Source organism: Muntiacus reevesi, chromosome 6 (assembly GCF_963930625.1).
Source record: "Muntiacus reevesi chromosome 6, mMunRee1.1, whole genome shotgun sequence".
Classification (NCBI taxonomy): Eukaryota; Metazoa; Chordata; class Mammalia; order Artiodactyla; family Cervidae; genus Muntiacus; species Muntiacus reevesi.
Genome location: NC_089254.1, coordinates 88,814,198 through 88,824,906, shown reverse-complemented (window position 1 = coordinate 88,824,906; position 10,709 = coordinate 88,814,198).

Here is a 10,709-nt window from a genome sequence, read left to right as displayed (position 1 = left end):
TGTATTGCACCCAACAAAATGAACCCTTAATATCATCTAATACTCAGTCCATATACAAAATTCCCAGTTGTTCCCAAAATGTCCTTTACGTTTGATTTGTCCACAGCAGTATCCAATTCAAAAAGTAATGGGTTGCCCAGATCTCTTTAGACTAAAGGACAGCCCCTTTTTTTTCATGTATGTCAATTTTAAATTTGTTATTTTTTTCAATCCTGACTTTTTTAAGAGAGTACATAGTGTTGATTTTGCTCTTAAATCAAGCCTCCATCAGTGGGTAAGACTGGTAGAGGCTGCTTCCAAATTATTTTTCTAGGGGCACTCCTTTGCCTTTGGCATTGATGAATGGCTTGACTGTTCATTCTCCAGTCTGCATGGTCCCCTTAGAGGTTGGTTAACAGGTATCTTTCTAATGTTCTAGTAATGAGACTTCTGGCTTAGGATGGGAAGCCATCTGCTGACTAGTGACTATGTAGAAGTCTGCTCACTAGAAGCTCATAGCCTCTAGGTCACAATTTCTTAAGGAGTAGTGTTGAGTCATTAACACAAGGTATTCAAATGGACTACAAGCCTAAGTTTCAGATTATAATAATGTGGGTATTTCTTTTGAGTCTTTATATTATTATTTTATTTCAAACCACCCACCAAAAAAAGGTTTTTACTCTTCTTTAAAATAGGCAGAGTTCCATACTATTTTTGGCTTTGTGGGATTTTTTTAAATTATAAATGGAAGCAAATTGGGATAGACTTGATACCATTTAAGAAACATTAAGTCTCGTGTGTGGCACTGTCCATGCCCTTATATAACACAAGCGTGAATTATCACCTGTTTTCTACCCTCAAGAAGTTCCACCCTCCAAGTCCAACCTGGAAGATGCATGTATACATAAATGTCACACAAGGCAAAGAGTGATAAACATAAAAGAGTATAAAATAAGTTAATTCTCATTATGGAATATATGGAATTGGAGAGAAATTGGGGGAAGGTGAGGATTTGGGCTGAGCCTTAAAAGATGAGTTGGAGATACAGGCTCTATGAGAACAGGGACCTTGTCTGTGTTGTTTTATCATCTCGGCACTTAAAACTGCCCTGTACATGGTGGACGCTTAATGAAAAAAGGATATTTGAGGCTGAAGGAACATTGAACAAATGAGCAGAATTTCATATGTTTCTGAAAGAGCAGGTGTTCTGCCGTGACAAGACCTTTGCATTGAGTAGAAGAGAACGGCTGAAAGAATGCAGTCTGGGCCAGTTTGAAGTCTCATATGTTATACTGAGGCAATTCTGTGAAAAGAGAGAAGCCATGGAAGAATTTTTTGAGCAGGGAAGTGACGTTTGTGTTCAGGAAGACAATCCTGGTGTGTGTAGAGCATGCGCTAAGGGAGACAGGAATCTGAGGGACATGTGACGGCTGGGAAAATGGGTGCTTGGATAGAAATGTCAGTGGTGACTTCAACCTTGGTTTGGGGGTGAAGAAGATGGGAGGAGTCATGAATGGCTTTGAGGTTTGTGGCCTGCCCAGTCAAGGTAGAGAGCTCAGGTGGGGAGGGAAGACAGTCATTTTATTTTTAAACATTGTGAGTTCAGTTATGTAAAAATACCTGTCTGGAAATGGTGTTTTAGAGGTCAGGAGAGTTCAGTGCACTAGTCAAGGATCATTATTTCAAATGCTCAGAATATGTAGACTCTAAAGCCACATAGAGTGATGCTGTCAACCTTATCTCGTAAGGATCTTAATGCCAGCCTTAAGTTTGTTTTGGTTGTACCGCATCGCCAATTGGGATCTCAGTTCTCCAATTAGAATTGAACCTAGGCCATGACATTGCAAGCCCGGGAACCTAACCACTAGGCCACCAGGGAACTCTCAGTGCCAGCTTGTTTAACAGTGTACCTGAGGGCTTGAGGCTGCCTGTCAAGTTTCTGATGAATATGCTACTAGACTGGATGAGTATGCTTTAAAATAGTAATGTGTGGTCTCGGATGGGCTGATGATTAATTTTATGTGTCAGTTTAGCTGGTTAACAGATAGTTGGTAAAACATTATCTCTGGGAACTTACTTGGTCATTCATTGGTTAAGAATCTGCCTGCCGGGAGGGGGGATCGGGATGGGGAATACATGTAACTCCATGGCTGATTCATGTCAATGTATGACAAAACCCACTGCAATGTTGCGAAGTAATTAGCCTCAAACTAATAAAAATAATTGAAAAAAATAAAATAAAGCCCACTAGACTTGGCAAAAAAAAAAAGAATCTGCCTGCCAAGCAGAGGACAGTGGTTCGATCTCTGGTTGGGGAACTAAGATCCCACATGCCATGTGTGCAGCTAAGTCAAAGTACCACAGCTACTGAGCCCACATGCCACAATGAAGATCCAGCACAGCCAAAAAATAATATTATTATATTATCAGCCTGTGAGGGTGTTTGCAGAACAGATTAGCATTTGAGTTGGTAAGCTCGGTAAAGAAGATCACCCTTACCAATGCAAGTGGGCATCATCCACTGAGAGCCTGAGCAGAATGAAAAGGCTAAGGAAAGGCGAATTTGCTCTCTTTGTGGGTTGGAACCTCCATCTTCTCCTGCCCTGGAACATTGGGGCTTCTGGTTCTTGGGCCTTTGGAGCTGGGACTCCACCACTGGTTTTCCTGAGCCTCCAAGCTTGCATGTGGTTGGCAATAGGACTTCTCAGTCTCTGTGATCATGTGAGCCACATCCCATAATAATTCTTTCTTTGTATGCATCCTATTGGTTCTCTTTCTCTGGAGACTGCTGACTGATACAGATGAGAGTGAACTTACTAGCTTCATCTCCCAAAGAATTTGATTCCTTCCACACACTAGGACATCACTTCAAGCTATTATTCATGGTTGTGGATTGCTCTTCTAGAAGTGTTTGGTTTGACCTTTCTGGTAACCCATTTTTCCTTATTTGATTCTTTATTTGAAAAAAATTTTTATTTCATTTGGCAGACCCTTTTAAAGAATGAAATTGCCTAAATTTTTAATTTTGCTACTTCACTATCTTAAAGATATCATTATAAATCATCATTATAAAGAATTTCCCCACTTAAACCTAGCCAGACTAGGTAGGTAGCTTACAGAGATACTATATAATCTCTGTGTTATCTCCTGCTGGCTTTCTCGTGGGTAAATAGAATTACCAACACCTTCCTCTCTCCCTCCCAGGTCAGAATCTTCTTTTGCAGTCTGGGTCCCAGGGGTCAAGGCAGATGGTACCTTGAAAACCCCCAGCTGTTCAAGTCTATTCAGACTTCCTAGTTTGGTCAGTCCTGCCAGCCTTCAGATTCTCCTTATATTACTTTTCTCCACTGAGGCCTCTAGGATTCTGTGTTTTGTTCTAACACAAGTTGCATTTCCCATCCAAGTAGGTTATGTTTTTTTCACAGGTTAAGATTGGAGCTCAGATATTGAATAACATCTTGCTCTATCATACAGCTAGAATGTGACAGTGTGTGTGTGCTAAGTCTCCAGTCGTGTCCGACTCATTGCGACCCTATGGACTGTGGCTTGCCAGGCTCCTCTGTCCGTGGAATTCTCCAAGTAAGAATACTGGAGTGGGTTGCCATGCCTTCCTTCAGGGGATCTTCTGGATCCAGGGATCAAACCCACATGTCTTACATTTCCTGCATTGGCAGGTGGGTTCTTTACCACTAGTGCCACCTGGGAAACACAGAATGTGACAGAGCCCTACTTAAACCCATGTTCCCCAGCCTTTTTTCTTTGCATTATGACACAGCTTGGAATACCTTTCAGCTCAGTGAGTCTTAAGATTTTCCTTTCCTGAGCATTAAGTCAAGACCTGCTCTCACAGGGGAAAGGAGTATCTCAAAATCACTTATGGAATACCAGTATCAGAATGCATCTGTCACCTGGCTCTTAGATTTTAGCCAACTGGAGTAGACTTAGCAGGCGGAACATGCTCTTTGGAGGCTTTCCTCATTTACTCATCAAACTCTTACCCCAGTTGTGGCTGCTTTGGAGCCAGCTTTTAAATCCCTCCCACCCTGTTCCATCTTAGAACAGAAACAGCTGCTCGTACAACTTGACCAAGGGCAAAAGTACAAACACTTCTTCCTCCTCAGTTTTCCTTGCTATTTTTAGTTTTCTTCCTATTTTAGATTTTCTTTGGCTTTGTGTAGCTGTTGTCTGGGTTGGATGACCCTTGGAAATGAATGCTGCACCCAAGCCCTTTCATTAAAGGCCATCATTCCGTCTTTCTCCCATGCTCTCTTTTCTCTCAGTGCTTCCTGGCTGAAGTGGTGGTGGCGGTTACTGTTTTTCTCTTCACAGTGCCTCTGGCTGAATCGATTGTCGTGTCACTAAAGCCACCTAGGATGAGAGGAAAAGGAAAACCTGTAGGCAAGTCTCTGAAGAGGACTGGTAGGTCATGGAGGTTGGTGGTATATCTGAAAATTATCCAAAGATTCAGACCACCTAATACACTTTTAAGCTTTTTGTCCTTAACTTTTGTCAGCTACCTAGCAATAGGGTGAGATATGGGAGGAAAAAATGAACTGTTTTCCAGGTAGGTCAGTAATAGCCCTCAAGAGGGTAGAAGTTAGAACGTAAAATACTAGATTTGGAAGGAATTCTAAATGTACCTCCAGGGCTCTCACCATTCTCACAAAGAAGCCAACATCACAGAGGCAAGATCATTTTTAGCCTCAAACTCCATTTCCTAGCCAATCTTGTCCAGCTTAACAAAACCATGGGAGGAGAAAAATCTTGGGTGGCAGGTTGGGTTTTGAGCCATTTTGAAGTGATGGTGAAGTAAATACTGTAGCTGGAGTCTGTGTCTTAGACCTGAAAGAGGGGAGAAGAACAGTCTAGAACAGGAGAGCCTCTGAAAATTGATTTTCCTGTATTACAAAGAGCTGTCAGTCCAGGTATGTACTAAACTCTGCTTAGTGTTTAACCAAGCACTGTTCTAACACTGCCTTCAAAGCCTATGTTCCTAACATTACTGTCTGTCTTCTAAGCAGGAGCCTAGCTCAAAAGAGCAGAAGTTACATATATGAAAGATGTTCAGTACATGCTTACTTTCAATAAGAAGTTGACAGTAACCTAAGCATCTAACAGTTGGAGAATGATTAACTACATAGAGTATAAATTTGTGGAATATAATTTAAACTGTTAAAATGATAGTTATAATTATTCTGTTCATATGGAAAGTCATTTGCAATATCCATGAAAAGCAATGTCATGTCTTATATCTCCACTGTGATTTATATACCCATGTCTAGAAGAAAACTTGAGAAAATCAAAAGTCAAAGTATTAAAATAGAATTATATAATTTTCTTTGGATTCTTTTTGTCACACATACTGTTTATGCAATGAAATTTTTTTTTTGTTTCCGTTTCCTCATAGCTCATTTGGTAAAATATCTGCCTGCAATGCAGGAGACCCATTTGATTCCTGGGTCAGGAAGATCCTGTGAAGAAGGGATAGGCTACCCACTCTGGTATTATGGCCTGGAGTATTCCATGGACTTCATAGTCCATGGGGTCACTAAGAGTCGGACACGACTGAGCAACTTGAAATAATAAATAAATCTTTATATTTCTGTAACCAGTAGTCTATGGCCTAGAAAAGATTTCTGGTAAACTTTATGTTCTTTTCTTAAGCCATAGGTAAAAGTTTTTATGTTTTGTTTCTCCTGTACTTTTTATTTGCATTTGATATAGGATAGGTGAGAAACAATAGAAATGATTAATAGCATTAAGTGACAGCATTAAGATAGAACACAATGACGTGTTAGCTTGAAAATTGCCACATACATTGCCTAGTTTTGGTTTATGTTTTATCTGTAAGCACATAAAAAAGAACCATTCTTGGTAATTTACTGGCTCATACTGGGTGTCATTCTACACAGTTTATAGACTGAACAGGAAAGCTACCTGTTCTATATCATAGAGTAGTAAGAATAAAGAAGCTGGACCCTTCTTTCCTACCTTCCTCTATTCACCTTCAACCCACCTTCACTCAAGCGCACAATCTAGTCCGATCCTTTCTGAGCTGAGTATCTTCACAGCTGTTAAAAAGGAAATGGGTACACACCATATTCATCGAAGCATTATTCACCATAGTGAAGAGGTGGAAGCCTAAATGTCCATAGAGGATGAATCAATAAAGAAAATGTGGAAAATATGTAATGGAACCTTCAGCATAAATAAAAGTTTAAAAGAAGGAAATCCTGTCATACACTACAACATGGAGGAGTCTTGACATTCTCCTAAGAGAAATAAGCCAGTAGCAAAAAGACAAATACTGCTTGATTCCATTTACATCTAAAAGAGACAACTAAGGGAGTCAGACTCATAGAAACACAAAACAGAATGTGGTGACCTGGTGCTGGGAGGGAGGGGAAGATACAGAGCTGTCTGGAGGGTTTAGAATTTTAGTTTTGCAAAAAGAAAAAGTTCTAAAGATCTTTGCAGTACAATATGCATGTACTTAACACTACTTCTTACTCTCAAAAATGTTTCAGATGGTAAATTTTGTTACTATTTTTAAACCACATTAAAAAGAAATGGCCACTTCTACTGCCCCCAGCCTTTTCTGTATACAGAGCAGGATCACAACTTGAACTCTGTGCCCTTCATCCTTCTAATCTAGGCTTGGGCAACATCATCCATCATCCCTTTTTCTTCCTCTGTCATGTCTGGGTGCGTCTTTGCTCTGAGGCTCTTCAGTTGGGCCATGGCCTTGATTATCCATGAGCTTGAAGTTGCTCCTTCTCCAATATGGGAAGAAAATGGCTGTGAAACCCGATGTGAAAACTTTATTCTGTAGATACAAGAAAATGAGATGTCAAGTGAAAGGCGACTTATCAGATACTAAGTGACAAAGGGATATCTCTCTTCCCTAATTAGCAGACCAGGAAGACATCTACAGAGTCAAGCAAGATGAGGGATGTTGAGCAGTAATGCAGCAGTACCTTCCAGAGCCACTGGGTGGCTCCCATGCTCCACCCCTGACTTCCCTGCCGTGGCCCTGCAGAGGCAGAACACCTGGCCTCAGCCATCACTAGCAGGCCAACAGTGGCGGACAGTACGGCACGCACTTTTCCAAACGGCTTATTTGCATTTTCAGCATCATTCCTACTTTGTTCTTACTTTGTTACAGGTCTTCTCCTAACCAAACTTCTTGAAGGCTTAAGCTACCTTGTCTCAACTGTAGGCTTATACAGTGTGGAACAAGAGAGACAGACTCAAGGCACTGAGACAGAGATAAAGGGAGAAAATGGAGCCACAGAAGTAAAGTGTAAGGTCAGGGTTAGGACCCTGTGTCCAGGATTAGGGGGACAAGTAGCAAGGACAAGAAGCTGACTGGGAATTCAGCTGCAAGAGGAAACCCAGGGGAAGATAAAGCCATTGGTGGGGAACATTGGCACTCATGAGGCAGCCCTTCTGTGCCCCATCTCAGTGCCAGGACTCAGGGCTGGGTCACCCCAGGGCCAACCCACAAAGTTAGGCAAGCCACTCACGAAGCTTTGAGGAGGTGTTCCTAGAAGCATAGGCCAGAGTACTATGTCACCAGGGCCACAGAGCGGCCTGAACCCAGCAGATGACCCTTCCCTTGTGAGGATTCCAAGGTCTGTGACTCACGCCAATTAACCCTGACTCACTGTAGCACTGAGCACAACAAGGTCATTGTCTCCGCTGAGTTGAGTGGGGAAACTGAGGAGGGGAGTGGGGAAGCAGCTTTGCTCTATGAGTAGCAGCAGGCCCTGAAGCTGCAAACACCCATGAAGCTGCCCTTGAAAATCAGGAGCAAACACTTCCCAAGAGGGGGGTCCAGAGGAGGAGGGGAGGAGCAGAGGGGGGACCTCTAATTTGTGCTAGTTCCCTGTGGGGTAGAGCCATAAAACTCCACAGTGCCATGTAAAACAACAGCAAGTTGCTGACTATTTGCCCTCACCGGCTGCTTCTACGGTGAGGAATCTGAAGGCCAGAGTTGGGGGAGAGAGGGCCAAGGTCACACATAGGGTCTTGTGGCTGTACCAGAAGTCTCAGGGTTCCACGCTCCATCCTCTCCTGCTGCAGCCCCGCTGTTGGGAGAGGAGGCAGTAAGTAGAAGAGGGGGTAAGAGCACTGGCTCCAGATCCGGTAACCTGGGTTCAAATCCTAGATCCCCTGGTTACCTGTGTGCTTCTGAGCCAAGGAAGGACCCCATTCCTCAGTTTCTTCATCTGTAAAAAGGTGATAACGCTAGTAGCTATGTCACAGGGATGCCTGAGAATTAAGCGCGATATGTGAAGTCCTTAGAATAGTGTCTGGCATGTAGTAAGTGCTCCGTATACTAGGTTTTTTCCAGTATTACTTAAATAAGGCAGGTATGACAATGCATGTGTGTGTGCTAAGTTGCTTCAGTCATGTCTGACTCTCTGACCCCATGGACCGTACCCCACCAGGCTCCTCTGTCCATGGGATTTTCCAGTCAAGGGTACTGGAGTGGGTTGCTGTGCTCTCCTCCAGGGGATTGTCTCGACCCAGGGATCGAACCGCATCTCTTACATCTCCTACGTTGGGAGGCGGGTTCTTTACCAGTAGCACCACTTGGGAAGCCAGGTACGACAGCGCTTAGCTGCATATCCAGCCACTCAGCCATCCCATTGGCTTCAGCTCAACAGTCTCCCTGGCCAAGTTTGCCTGGGGTCTTGTGAGGGAAGAGAGCACTGAAACAGCAGGTGTTGGGTCAGGAGGAAGAGACCTACCCGAGTCTCTGCAGCACACTGTCCTTGCTCTGAGTGGGGTTCTTAGCCCATCAGCCTCTGCACATCAGACAATGCAAGTGCTGGTGACTCAGCTCCAAGCCGAGCTCCAGAAGCATCAGGAATCTTCTTGGGCAAGGAGACACAGAGCCAGAAAACCACATTCCTGCCGGTCTCCTCGGGTCCTGGCTCCAGGCCTGGCAAGCCCACCTTCAGAAGGTGGTGGTACAATGACGACAGGAGAGCTAATTACAGCCGTCATCCTGCCAGGATAAGAATACGGGCTTGTTTGTCCAGCACAGCTCACCTGAGTCATCCAGCCTGTAGCCTGTAGCCACCTGGGCTTGGAGCTGGACCAGCAGGCCTCCAGGAGTCTGGAACACCTTCTGCATGCTGCCCTGGCGAGTGCCAGCACTTTCTGCTTGTTCTCCCCTCAGAAAGCAAGTCGAGACACAGCTCCAAAGTGAGTGAAGAGCCTAGAGGGGGCTTGACAACAGGTCAAAGGCTCCAGGGCCCGTCCTGGGGTGAGCAGAACCAGAGCTGAGGCTTCAGAACCTTCGGAAAAACGCTTCCAGGGATCTGAGACGAAACCAAGATGGGGAGGCAGCTTCCTCCTCCCCTCTGCGTCACCCCCAACACCACTGAGCCACTTCTTGGCACCCCTGGCCCTGGGGTGGGTGGCAGGCACGCTCATCAAACCCCAACACTGCCCAGGTCACCCCCGCAGATTGTGCAGTGATCTGAGTCACCTCCCACGAGTTCGGTCTGGGTTTTCTCCACAGTAAGATGAGAAAGAAAATAGGGGCTGTATTTCACACACACACACACACACACACATTTTTAAAATTACAATAGAACTGGAAAATATTTTTCGAAAGATTGAATAAATGAGGATGAAACTCCACTGTTCTCTCTCTGACTCATTGGGTGAGGGAGACAAGAAGGACTGACAGAAGAGAAAAGGTGCGGTAGGCCCCAGGAGGAAGAAGTTTATGCCTTGTGATTTCCACAGCAGGGGAGGAGGGGACCCTCTGTGGCATAGCCAGGGAAGAGTAGCCTGAAAAGTCCTAGTGAAGACACCTGTGGATGGAACAGGAGACACAGGAAACAGAGTCCTCAGACAGTAAATCTCATAGGCCCAGGAATGCGACTGTCCTCCGGGAAAGAGCTAAAAAGCCCCATGAACCGAACGAAGCCCTGGTCGGGATGCCAGCTTCCCTGGGCCGTGGGGGACCTGAGATGGGGAATACATCAGGCTCGCTCCCCACAACAGTAGCTGTTGCTGGGGCCCCTCTGCTCCTGTAGCTCCCCCAGGAACTGGAGGCTGGGCAGTGACACCCTGTGCTGTGCAAAACTTAAAGCCTCTCCGTTTCTGTTGCCCATCCACTGCCCCTCATCTTTCTAGTTTGGCAGGAAGTGAGACTGGTGACAGACTGTCTCCTGAGGGAAGGGAGAGGCAGGAGGGAGGAGAAGACTTAATTCTAACAACTGGCTTTCTGGTTTAACCTACCAACCTGGGTTGACTCCCAGCCCTGACCTTTTCGACAGCCTTATAAAGAATGTTGTGGCTTTCCCCAGAGCCATTTGGCCATGAAAACCGAGTGGAAGCCACATGGTCAGTTCTGAACCAGTCTCAGAGGCTACCCAGAATCACTTCCTCTGTATTGTGTGGGCCACCAAAGTCATGAAGGTCAACTCAAATCCAAAGGCAAGGATCCCCACCTTTCAAAGAGAGGAATGTCGAACAATTTGAGGACATCTTTTAAAATACTACGCCTCCCTTGCCAACTTCTCTGGGATGAAAACATGAAAAGTTATGGGTGTAAGTGAATTCTTCAATTAGAACAAAAGTATGAGAGAGAGAGGCGGGGGGGTGGGGGGGTGCTTCCCTGGTGATTCAGATGGTAAAGTATCCACCTGCAATGTGGGAAACCTGGGTTTGATCCCTGCGTCGGGAAGATCCCCTGGAGGAGGGCA